Below are 13,842 nucleotides of genomic sequence, written 5' to 3'. Positions count from 1 at the left end.
ATGTCACTGACCATGTCATGAGTGATGTAATATGTGACGTCATCACCAGTGCATTGCGGGCGCGCGAGTTATAGTTAGCTCAACTAACTATAACGGGCGAATATCTCTCGTTTTATATGAGTCAAATGTCCAAGTAACTATAACGTCCCTGAAACCTATGGTATTTTCAGTGAATTTCTAAGGTTTTTTAAATGCTAATTTCTAACTATAACGTGCCTGAAACCTATGTTTTTTTCAGTGAATATATATATATATATATATATATATATATATATATATATATATATATATATATATATATTCAAAGAAAAAAACATAGGTTTCAGGGGTGTTATAGTTAGCTGGCCATTTCACTCGTACAAAACCATAGACATTCCTGCGTTATAGTTAGTTCTGCTAACTATAACTCGCGCACCTGCAATGCACTGCTGATGATGTCACATATTGCATCATTCATGACATGGTCAGTGACATCACTGATGACATCACTAATGACATCTCAAATGACATCACTGATGACATCACTGATGACATCATCCAGTGAATGTGGTTTAGTTTGAAATTTAAATATGTTACATATATACCAATCTGTATTGAAGATTGAGTGGATATATAACTGTCTGGATGGAGGATTTAGTAGCTGTCTGTTTAAGTGAGTAATTAAAAGTGTCTCACTTAATACATGGATTAGTAACTAAACTATGTGAATGTGTGCAGCACTGTCTCTGTTGTTGTATAACATGCTGCATCAGTTGGTCACTAACTACATGAGTGTGTATATTAGTTATTGATTAGTTAGGTGAGTATGTGTATGGGACACTGAGTTTGTGTGTGGTTGGAAGGGGTGTGTGTAACTATGCATAGATGTGTGAATGGTTGATTGACTAGGTGTATAGATTTAAGAGTGCATGTGGAAACAGTTGTTTAGGTGACTGAGTGTATTTATTTGTGTGTTGGTGAGCGAATATATGTTTTAGTTGTACATCTTCAACAAAGTAAAAAAATAAAAGGCATTGCATGTGAGAGTTGGTGTATATAAATAAGTATGTGTAAGAGTCAGTGATTATGAGAGTAACTATATGAATGAGTGTATAATTGTAATGGTGATTTTTTAACATATTAACTATGAGTTGCTATGTGTTTGAATAAATGAGGTGTTGTTGGATAATTGTGTAAGTGAGTAAATGTAAGTGTGATTCATTTTTTTCATGAGTGAGTAGGATGACTGCATATCCGACTAAGATGACTGCTGATGTGTCAATGTCTATATATGTGTATAAGTGCATTTGATAGTGTTCTATTAATTAGTGACTGCATGTATAAATGATTCTGTTGTTGAATGGGTAGTTGTGTGTGTAGACTTAGGAATCAGTGAGTGGGTATGTAGTAACTGGTATTGGTGTGTCAATGGTTTCAAATATGGTACTCTGTATTTTACAGTGAGTGATGAAAGGTTATACCAGTGTATGATGAGGTGTATCGGATTGCCACGTGGATGATGTCATCAGTGATGTCATTTGAGATGTCATCAGTGATGTCATCAGTGATGTCACTGACCATGTCATGAATGATGCAATATGTGACATCATCAGTAGTGCATTGCAGGCGCGCGAGTTATAGTTAGCAGAACTAACTATAACGGAGGAATTTCAATGGTTTTGTGCGAGTCATATGGCCAGCTAACTATAACACCCCTGAAACCTATGTTTTTTTCTGTGAATTTCTAAGGTTTTTTAAATACTTTTTTCTAACTATAACGTCTCTGAAACCTATGGTTTTTTCAGTGAATTTCAAAGGTTTTTTAAATGCTAATTTTTAAGTGTGATATTAGTTATACCTATTCTTTTGTACTGATTTTCTACAGTTTTTTAACTGTTTATTTATAAATATTTTATTAATTAAATAACATTATATATTTTTCTGAAAATTGCAAAAAATAAAATAAAATAAAAATTTAAACTGATATATTGATTAATTTTCTTGTTTTCATTTTTTATTTTAATATATTTATATTATTTTCTTTAAAAAAATAATTCCAATTTTTTTCGGAGTTGCGCACTCAAAGCGTACACATCACGGTGGGTGCGCACATTCTAGCCATCATTTTAGAAAAGTCGTGAAGGATCCGCGTACGGTGTGAGACGACTGCGTGTTTTTCAGTTACATCATATACATTTAATATTACGTGATGTGCGCGATTGGAATGCGATCAGTCCGCGACTCCTGGTCCCACGCATTCGCGACACATGCGCATTACGGTACAAGATGCTTGCACGGCTGCGGGTCCCGTGTGACGTCATATATACGTGCTGGGGCGAGCTGGGTGCGCGACTCCCGTAAAAAAAAATTATGTTCCAAAATGATATGTATGTGTCTTTAATAGACATATTAGGGCAAGCGATTATCTAAGATATTCATAAAAATAATATATTTGTACTTATAATAAACTTATTTTTAAATATATTTTCGCGAAGTCGGGTGCGTGCATCGTGAGTGCAGAGAACCAGGTCAGCAGAGCTGCTGAAAAAGCCAGAGAAACCAGATCAGCAGAGCCGTTGTAGAGCCAGAGAACCAGGTCAGCAGAGCTGCTCTAGAGCCTAAGAAGCAGGTCAGCAGAGCTGCTCTAGAACCAGAGACCCAGGTCAGCAGAGCTCCTCTAGAGCCAGAGAACCAGGTCAGCAGAGCTGCTGCAGAGCCAGAGAAACCAGGTCAGCAGAGCTGCTTTATAGGAAGAGAACCAGGTCAGCAGAACTGCTTTAGAGCCAGAGAAACCAGGTCAGCAGAGCTGCTTTAGAGCCATAGAACCAGGTCAGCAGAGCTGCTCTAGAGGCAGAGAACCACGTCAGCAGAACTGCTTTAGAGCCAGAGAACCAGGTCAGCAGAGCTGCTTTAGAGCCAGAGAACCAGGTCAGCAAAGCTTCTTTAGAGCCTGTGACAGAGCGGGACAAGCGGAGCAAAAAGACATTAAGGACTGGTGGACACACGTACCGTTCTCACCCCCTCTTGTCCCCCCACAGCAGGAAGAATGTCCTCCCTCACCAGAGAGTACAGTGCGGATACAGGAAGGAGTGGAGCCCTTTAACTGGAAACACTTCGTATCATCGGAAACACCCCTGAGTGACGTCACGGCGCAGGGGACGTCAAATGGAGGCGAGACCCGACAGTGGAGGAACGGCGATTCCCGGAGGAGCGGAGGCGAAGAGTGGAGTACAGGAGAAGAGTCAAGAGGAGGAGGAGGAGGCGCGTCGAGGAGCGAGTGCGAGGAGAAGTGTGGAGGAAGCGGAGAGACTGACACCGGACGGCCAGGAGGCCCGGGATCCCGCGAAGCGCCCCGCCACGTTCCCAGGGGAGGAGCGTGGCTAGGACAGGTACGGGACCGCGTAGTGGGCTGGATAGCGAGAGGGGATAAGCCGCCTACTTGAAAACTAGTGCCTGTATTGTTGTTTCTATTCTCTTGTTTCCCCCCCTATTGCACATTTCACGAAGTACACAGAGTTCTTACGGGTAATCACTGTTGCACAAATTAGGGTGTCTCCTCATGCCCGGTCCCGGTCTTAGGTTGAACCGTTAAGGAAAGGTACCCTGACACTATCCTTTGTTTGTTTCCTTTCTTCTGGGGCCCTGCTCTTCCCGGGGAGAAACATATCGCATACCTCCCGTGGTCCAAGGAAGGCGACGACAGAGAACCCTTCCGGAAGGAAGACCCCACCCGAGAGGAACCACGGATCCGGCCATGTGGCCGAGGGAAAGACTGACTAGTCGATTAAGAAAGCGATATATTGCAATAAAACCACGCTTACAAAGCACCCGTGTCCCGTCTGTCCCTGACCAACCGTCACAGAGCCATAGAACCAGGTCAGCAGAGCTGCTTAAGAGCCAGAGAACCAGGTCAGCAGAGCTGCTCTAGAGGGAGAGAACCAGGTCAGCAGAGCTGCTTTAGAGCAAAAGAACCAGGTCAGCAGAGCTGCTCTAGAGCCAGAGAACCAGGTCAGCAGAGCTGCTTTAGAGCCATAGAACCAGGTCAGCAGAGCTGCTCTAGCAGCAGATAATGAGGTCAGTAGAGCTGATTTAGAGGGAGAGAACCAGGTCAGCAGAGCTGCTCTAGAGCCAGAGAACCAGGTCAGCAGAGCTGCTCTAGAGCCTAAGAACCAGGTCAGCAGAGCTGCTCTAGAGCCAGAGAACCAGCAGAGCTGCTGTAGAGCCAGAGAAACCAGGTCAGTAGAGTTGCTTTAGAGCAAGAGAACCAGGTTAGCAGATTTGCTTTAGAGGGAGAGAACCAGGTCAGCAGAGCTGCTTTAGAGCCAAGGGACCAGGTCAGCAGAGCTGCTCTACAGCCAGAGAACCAGGTCAGCAGAACTGCTTTAGAGCCATAGAACCGGGTCAGCAGAGCTGCTTTAGAGCCGCAGAACCAGGTCAGCAGAGCTGCTCTAGAGTCAGAGAACCAGGTCAGCAGAGCTGCTGTAGAGCTAGAGAAACCAGGTCAGTAGAGCTGCTTTAGAGGGAGAGAACCAGATCAGCAGAGCTGCTTTAGAGCCAGAGAACCAGGCCTGCAGAGCTGCTTTAGAGCCAGAAAACCAGGTCAGCAGAGCTGCTTTAGAGCCAGAGAACCAGGTCAGCAGAGCTGCTCTAGAGCCAGAGAACCATGTCAGCAGAGCTGCTTTAGAGCCGCAGAACCAGGTCAGCAGAGCTGCTTTAGAGCCAGAGAACCAGGTCAGCAGAGCTGCTCTAGAGCCTAAGAAACAGGTCAGCAGAGCTGCTCTAGAGCCCCAGAGAACCAGGTCAGCAGAGCTGCTGTAGAGCCAGAGAAACCAGGTCAGTAGAGCTGCTTCAGAGGGAGAGAACTTGGTCAGCAGAGCTGCTCTAGAGGGAGAGAACCAGGTCAGCAGAGCTGCTCTAGAGCCAGAGAACCATGTCAGCAGAACTGCTTTAGAGCCATAGAACCAGATTAGCAGAGCTGCTTTAGAGCCAGAGAACCAGGTCAGCAGAGCTGTTGTAGAGCCAGAGAACCGGATCAGCAGGGCTGCTCTGTAGCCTAACCAGGTCAGCAGACCTGCCGTAGAGCCAGAGAAACCAGGTCAGCAGAGCTGCTTTAGAGGGAGAGAACCAGGTCAGCAGAGATGCTTTAGAGCCAGAGAACCAGGTCAGCAGAGCTGCTCTAGCTGACACTGACTGACACTGACTGACACTGACTGATTGACACTGACTGACACTGATTGACTGACACTGACACTGACTGACACTGATTGATTGAAACTGACAATGACTGACACTGATTGACTGACACTGACTGACTGACTGACACTGACTGACGCTGATTGACTGACACTGACTGACTGACACTGACTGACACTGAATGACTGACACTGATTGACTGACACTGACTGACTGACTGACACTGACACTGACTGACTGACACTGACTGACACTGACTGACTACTCTCTAGTACTCTACTACGCACTCTCTACTACTCTCTACTACTCTCTCTCTACTACTCACTCTACTACTCTCAACTACTCACTCTCTACTACTCTCTCTCTCTACTACTCACTCTCTACTACTCAATCTCTACTACTCACTCTTCTACTCTCTACTACTCTCTACCACTCACTCTCTACTACTCTACTACTCATTCTCTACTACTCTCTACTACTCTCTCTCTACTACTCACTCTCTACTACTCTACTACTCTCTACTACTCACTCTGTAATCCTCACTCTCTACTACTCACTCGCCACTACTCTCTACTACTCACTCTCTACTACTCACTCTCTACTACTCACTACTACTCTCTCTCTCTACTACTCACTCTCTACTACTCAATACTACTCACTCTACTACTCTCTACTACTATCTACCACTCACTCTATAATACTCTACTACTCACTCTCTACTACTCTCTCTCTCTGCTACTCACTCTACTATTCTCTACTACACACTCTCTACTACTCTACTACTCTCTACTACTCTCTCTCTAATACTCACTCTCTACTACTCTCTATTACTCACTGTCTACTACTCTCTCTCTACTACTCACTCTCTACTACTCACTCCCTACTCCTCTCTACTACTCACTCTCTACTACTCCTCTCTACTACTCTCTACTACTCCTCTCTACTACTCTCTACTACTCACTCTCTACTACTCTTTACTACTCACTCTATACTACTCTCTCTCTATTACTCTCTCTCTACTACTCACTCTACTACTCACTCTCTACTACTCTCTAATACTCTCTCTCTGCTACTCACTCTCTGCTACTCACTCCCTACTACTCTCTACTACTCACTCTCTACTACTCACTCTCTACTACTCTCTACTACTCACTCTCTACTACTCTCTGCTACTCTCTACTACTCACTTTACTACTCACTTTACTACTCACTCTCTACTACTCACTCTCTAGTACTCACTCTCTACTACTCTCTCTCTACTATTGTAGAGCCAGAGAACCGGATCAGCAGAGCTGCTCTGTAGCCTAAGAACTAGATCAGCAGAGCTGCTCTAGAGCCAGAGAACCAGGTCAGCAGACCTGCTGTAGAGCCAGAGAAACCAGGTCAGCAGAGCTGCTTTAGAGGGAGAGAACCAGGTCAGCAGAGATGCTTTAGAGCCAGAGAACCAGGTCAGCAGAGCTGCTCTAGCTGACACTGACTGACACTGACTGACTGACACTGACTGATTGACACTGATTGACTGACACTGACACTGACTGACACTGATTGATTGAAACTGACTGACTGACAATGACTGACACTGACTGACACTGACTGACTGACACTGACTGACTGACACTGACTGACGCTGACTGACTGACACTGACTGACTGACACTGACTGACACTGAATGACTGACACTGATTGACTGATGCTGACTGACTGACACTGACTGACACTGACTGACTACTCTCTAGTACTCTACTACTCACTCTCTACTACTCTCTACTACTCACTCTCTACTACTCACTCTCTACTACTCTACTACTCATTCTCTACTACTCACTCTCTACTCCTCACTCTCTACTACTCACTCGCTACTACTCTCTACTACTCACTCTCTACTACTCACTCTTACTACTCTCTACTACTCTCTCTCTCTACTACTCACTCTCTACTACTCAATACTACTCACTCTACTAATATCTACCACTCACTCTATAATACTCTACTATTCACTCTCTCTCTCTACTACTCTCTACTACTCTCTCTCTCTGCTACTCACTCTACTATTCTCTACTACACACTCTCTACTACTCTCTCTCTACTACTCACTCTCTACTACTCACTCTCTACTACTCTCTACTACTCACTCTCCAATACTCACTCTCTACTACTCGCTCTCTACTACTCTCTACTACTCACTCTCTACTACTCTACTACTCTCTACTACTCTCTCTCTACTATTCTCTACGCTCTACTACTCTCTACCACTCTGTGATGGGGCGTCAATGAGAGAGACTACACGAGTTCTGGGTATACGTGGCTTTATTGAGATCAATCGTCTTTTAGTCCGGCTAGTTAGCCTTTCTCTCGCGAAAGTAGCGGGATCCGTGGTGAATTAGGTCTCCAACGCTCTTCCCGGATGATTCGTTCCCTCCTTCCTCGTCCTGCCGGCGGCCACGTACTTGGCTCTCCGTTGTGCCCAAGGAAGAGAGAGATAAGGGACTATATTAGACTGGGAGTAGGTAAACTCGTATTCCTAACACCAGGGACCGGGAGTGAGGAAGCACCCTACTGGTGTACAACCGAAAACGGAGTGCCACAAACGGTGAGGGGATCAAACAATACTAAACAAGAAGACTTAAGGGGGCGACCGGTTAACGCGGGTTCTCCCGCCTTCCCATCCAGCCCGCTACCCGGTCCCGTACCTGTCCAAGCCACGCTCCTCCCCTGGGAACGTGGCCGGGCGCTTCGCGGAGTCCGTAGCCGCTGGGTCTCTCGTTCCTCCAGCCTCCGGTGTCCGCCTGCTCTGGATCGTTCCTCTCAGTCGCGCCGTCTTCTCCTCCTCCGTCTCCTTCGTCTCCGTCCTTCCTCCAGGGATCGCCGTCCCTCCACCTCCTCGGTTCGCCTCCACTTGTACTTCCTGCTTGAGTGACGTCCTCCCTGGGCGGGGCTTGCGTTCCAGGTACATCCCAGTTAAAGGGCCCGGCTCCGGCCACCAGCGGCAGTTCGTCTTCGTCCGCTGCCCAGTTGGTCTGTGGAGAGGGGAGATTGTTAGGGACCCCTGATATCGGTGCCCACCAGTCCGTGCCCTCTGGAGACCCCTGAGCCGGCAGACCCGTCCCGTCACACACTCACTCTCTACTCCTCACTCTCTACTACTCACTCGCTACTACTCTCTACTACTCACTCTCTACTACTCACTCTCTACTATTCTCTCTCTCTCTACTACTCACTCGCTACTACTCTCTCTCTACTACTCACTCTACTACTCACTCTCTACTACTCTCTCTCTATTACTCACTCTCTACTACTCTCTACTGCTCACTCTCAACTACTCACTCTCTACTACTCACTCTCTACTACTCTACTACTCTCTACTACTCTCTACTACTCTCTCTCTACTACTCTCTCTCTACTACTCACTCTCTACTACTCACTATTACTCACTGTCTACTACTCTCTACTACTCTCTCTCTACTACTCACTCTCTACTACTCACTCCCTACTACTCTCTACTACTCACTCTCTACTACTCTCTACTACTCACTCTCTACTACTCCTCTCTACTACTCACTCTCTACTACTACTACTCACTCTCTACTACTCCACTACTCTCTACTACTCACTCTCTACTACTCTACTACTCTCTACTACTCTCTCTCTACTACTCTCTCTCTACTACTCACTCTCTACTACTCACTATTACTCACTGTCTACTACTCTCTACTACTCTCTCTCTCTACTACTCACTCTCTACTACTCACTCCCTACTACTCTCTACTACTCACTCTCTACTACTCTCTACTACTCACTCTCTACTACTCCTCTCTACTACTCACTCTCTACTACTCACTCTCCTACTCACTCTACTACTCACTCTCTACTACTCTTTACTACTCACTCTCTACTACTCTCTCTCTATTACTCTCTCTCTACTACTCTCTACTACTCACTCTCTACTACTCTCTACTACTCTCTCTCTACTACTCACTATTACTCACTGTCTACTACTCTCTACTACTCTCTCTCTACTACTCACTCTCTACTACTCACTCCCTACTACTCTCTACTACTCACTCTCTACTACTCCTCTCTACTACTCCTCTCTACTACTCACTCCCTACTACTCTCTACTACTCACTCTCTACTACTCACTCTCTACTACTCACTCTCTACTACTCACTCTCTACTACGCTCTACTACTCACTTTACTACTCACTCTACTACTCACTCTCTACTACTCACTCTCTACTACTCACTCTCAACTACTCTCTACTACTCTCTACTACTCACTCTACTACTCTCTACTACTCTCTACTACTCACTCTGCTACTCTCTCTACTACTCTCTACTACTCACTCTCTACTCTCTATTACTCACTCTCTACTCTCTACCTCTCTACCTCTCTCTACCTCTCTCTACCTCTCTCTCTCTCTCTACCTCTACCTCTCTACCTCTACCTCTCTACCTCTACACCTCCACCTCTACACCTCCACCTCTCTCTACACGCACACATATGCACATATATATGCATATATATGCATATGCATTTATATATATGTATAAATATTTATATATCTTCACTGAAAAAAACATAGGTTTCAGGCACGTTATAGTTAAGAATTAGCATTTAAAAAACCTTAGAAATTCCCTGAAAAAACTATAGGTTTCAGGGGCGTTATAGTTAGCTGGACTTTTCACTCGTTCAAAACCATTGAAATTCCCCCGTTATAGTTAGTTCAGCTAACTATAACTCGTGCGCCCGCAATGCACTGCTGATGATGTCACATACATCACTCATGACATGGTCAGTGACATCACTCATGACATCACTGATGACATCTCAAATGACATCACTGATGACATCACTGATGACATCATCTAGTGAATGTGTGTTTTTCTGAAAATTACATATGTTTTATATATGTATATCTCAAGGTCGATGGAAGAATAAATGGGTATATAAGTGTCTAAATGGATGATCTGTTTTTGAAAAATTGATTGTATAACTGACTGATTAAGTGTATTTTAGTGAATACATGGCTTAGTGAGTAATGTTTAAATATGTAAATATCTGTATCAGTCTCTCACTTTGTGTATAAGTGGCTGCATGGGTTGGTGAGTAGCTACATGAGTGTCTATATAGGTTATTAGTTGGCTTTTTGAGAATCAGTATGAGTGTCTGTATGATTCGGTGGGGGGTATTACGTAGTGCATAGGTGCGTGAATGAGTGACTCACTGTTTGTATGTGTTGAAGACAGCATGTGTGCAGGACTGTATGGGTGGATGAGTGTGTGCATGGGTGTGTTAGTGAGTGAATGACTGTCTCTATAGTGTCTTTAAGAGTAACTACATATGTTTTAAACTAGTATATGTGACTATTGGTGTATATAAGTGAGTATATGTGAGAGTGAGAGATTGAAAGAGTTCCTGTATGAATAAGTATGTGTTTCTATAAGTGATTGTTTAAAAGACTAAGTATGTGTAAGTTTCTGTAGAAGTAAGTGTGGTGGTGTGTGTATAACTGTATATGCAAGTAAATGGATGTTTGATTCTTTATTAGCATGAGTGACTATGTGTGTGAGTAACTCTATGGATGAGTGGCATTGTGTAACAGGATGTATAGGTGTATGAGTACATATGATGAGTGAGTACATGTATGAGTAACTGTATAGGACTATTGGTGAATGAGTGGATGTGTATGTGGATCTTAGAATTACTGAATAGGTTGTTGTAACTGGTATTGGTGTGTCCATTGTTTTGAAAATGTTAGTTTCTATTTTTGAATGTGTGTATCAAAGGTTATATTAGGGGGCGAGGAGGTCTGCCACTCTATCACAAGGATGATGTCATCAGTGATGTCATTTGAGATGTCATCAGTGATGTCATGAGTGATGTCACTGACCATGTCATGAGTGATGTAATATGTGACGTCATCAGCAGTGCATTGCGGGCGCACGAGTTATAGTTAGCTGAACTAACTATAATGGGGGAATTTCAATGGTTTTGTACGAGTGAAAAGTCCAGCTAACTATAACGCCCCTGAAACCTATGGTTTTTTCAGTGAATTTCAAAGATTTTTTAAATGCTAATTTCTAACTATGCCTACAGAGATAGGACATGTGAAGAAAGAAGAAAAAACGCACAGAAAGAAAAAAAAGAAATGCAGAAAGAAGCAACAGAAGTCCTCAAAGACGAAGAAAAGTGCAGGAAGAAGGATAACGTGCAGAAAGAACAAACAGAACAGCAGGAAGAAGCCTTGTTGCAAAATCATCCTGTACCCTCAACTTTTTCAGACGGATACTGGTGGTAACTGAGTCTGACTAACCAGTCCTAGAGCCAGTGCTATGTTAAAAGACACTCAGAATACAGTGAAAAAGATAGGGAACACTATGCGTTGGGGTCCCCCTGTGATTAGCATGACCTCCTCTGTAAGCCCCTAGTATATAATAGGGCAGGGGATTAAAACTACCTCTTAAAACGCGCCACAGGGAGTGTTTGCACATGTCACCTCAGGCCCCGTCCCCTCCCTTCCCCACTGTGTAAACATGCCCTGTGGCCGTTTTAAGTTGGGAGATTAAGTCCCCTTGAATCCTGAGGGTCACTAGGGTCCAACTAGCTCACTAGGTACCTCCAGTAAGCGCCACAGAGCTGCGTTGCAGAGAGATGTAAAAAGCGGTACGGCCTAGACCACCTCTCTGCAACGCAGCGCAGTGGCGATTACTGGAAGCACCTGGTGGGCTATTTGGCCCCCAAGGGCCCTCAGGATTGAAGGGGAATTATTTCCCCAACTTAAAACGCGCCATAGGGCGTGTTTGCACACGTCACCTCAGGCCCCGTCCCCTCCCTTCCCCACTGTGTAAATACGCCCTGTGGCCGTTTTTTAAGTTGGGAGATTAAGTCCCCTTGAATCCTGAGGGTTCCTAGGGGCAAACTAGCCCACTAGGTACCTCCAGTAAGCGCCACAGAGCTGCATTGCATAGAGGTGTAAAAAGGGGCGTAGCCTCAGAACACCTGTCTGCAACGCAGCTCCCTGGCGCATACTGGAGATACCTGTTGGGCTAGTTGGCCCTCAGGGACCCTCAGTATTGAAGGGAAATTAATTCCCCATCTTACAACTGGCAAGGGGGTGCATTTGCAGAGTGCTGCAAGGAGGGGTCGTGGCCTCCGGCGCGATGCCGGTCTTTTATTTATTTTATTTTTTTAAGAAGGAGATCTGTGTGGCCCCCCTTCTTTTTCTAATTTATTGGCCCTGGTGGCCCTGGTGACCCCATCCCCCAGGGCCTGCATCCTAATTTGTTTTGTTGAAAAAAATAAATTTGTCCCTCCCAAGGTCTTAATCGGCCCCAGGGACCCCAACCCCCGGGTCATGGCCTTTTTTTTTTTTTTATTCTTTAGGAGGCTGCGTTGCCCCACTCCTCAGGCTACTTATGGCCCCGGGGACCCCATCCCCCGGGGCCGGCCTTTGTTTTTTATTGTTTTAAAAAAATATATATTTATAGAAACACCTAGGACATGCTGAACAAACCGTATGTACCTATCACCATGACAATTTGCGTGACATTCATTAAAAGGCGACTATGCATACAATGAATCCACATGGAATGTATTTACACCGCTAGTGAAGCTCTGACGTGTCTGATGCCCTACCGTGTCTAATCCCGGCGCCCCCGACGGTGGGTACTCTCCAAGTAGACACGCTTATTGTTTATTTATACAAACATGGGTAGTTATTGACGGGCACATTTAACCCCTTCGCTGCCGCGGACATTCCGCTGCAGCGCTGGGGGGGGCAGGGGGGCAGCGCGGTGGGCCTGTGCTCATGACGGAGCCGCTCCGTCATGAGCCACAGTTGAGCTGTGCTCATGACGGAACGGTTCCGTCATGACTCCGCCCATTTGCGTTGTCGCCCCGCACAGGCGGGGAAACAGCGCCGCGCAGGCGGAGCGGCCGCCAACAGGATTGTCATGACGGAACCGTTCCGTCATGAGCACACGGCAACCGTGGCTCATGACGGAACGGTTCCGTCATGAGCGGGGAAGGGGTTAATACACACGCACACCAAGCCATTCAAAGGGTATTCGACAAAAATTCGACCAAACTATGCAAGAAAGCCCCCTCACGGTTAATAAAACACACATCCACCACCGGATGTGAAATTCTTTTTATTTTACTCTCTGGAAAGGAGACGAACCTCACTTGAGAGTCACAGCGTGCTCCTGGCTGAGCCCAATGCTGTATTACACCCACCAGTGCCCGCTGAGTGTCACATACCTCTGTGTTGTATTCCAGCAGCTAGTGCGTATGCTATGACACTCTCTAGCCCATGTGCACTGTAGCACCACCCCGAGAATATGTCATGCCAAACTTGACTTTGCACGGGTTATATTGCCCCATCTAACGTGCCTTCCTCGATGCCTAGGTTATGACGCACAGCGCTATGCCATACATATTACAATCTGGGATCTATATCTTTGTCACAGTGCATATGCAACGTTACACTCCCCAGCACATATTTTATATTACAACTTTAGAGACTAGTTAGGTTACACAACACTGCCCTGTGCATATTACACTCCAAGGCGCATATTGCATAGCACGCGCTAGTGCCTGTGCTATCTCGCGCTCTCCAATGAATCTGTCATTGCGCACAATGTATTGCATATTATATTTCACGCCCCGGT

General features: G+C 45.4%; 1 protein-coding gene across 6 annotated transcripts in view; it reads right to left on the bottom strand.

Moving 5' to 3' along the window:
• LOC146785298 (diacylglycerol O-acyltransferase 2-like) overlaps positions 1–13,842 on the bottom strand; it is a 296,079-nt gene that overhangs the window by 126,764 nt on the left and 155,473 nt on the right. For 3 of the 6 annotated variants that reach the window (XM_085634269.1, XM_085634270.1, XM_085634268.1), the window contains one exon: positions 7,863–8,189. The exons of the other annotated variants lie outside the window; for them this stretch is intronic. The gene's annotated coding sequence lies outside the window, so the exon portion shown is untranslated. The remainder of the gene's footprint in view (positions 1–7,862; positions 8,190–13,842) is intronic. 6 annotated transcript variants of the gene reach the window in all.

The sequence above is a fragment of the Triturus cristatus genome, chromosome 11 (assembly GCF_964204655.1).
Source record: "Triturus cristatus chromosome 11, aTriCri1.1, whole genome shotgun sequence".
In the NCBI taxonomy this organism is placed as follows: domain Eukaryota; kingdom Metazoa; phylum Chordata; class Amphibia; order Caudata; family Salamandridae; genus Triturus; species Triturus cristatus.
The sequence above is the reverse complement of the archived record's forward strand: the minus strand, read 5'-3'. Positions and strand labels throughout refer to the sequence as shown.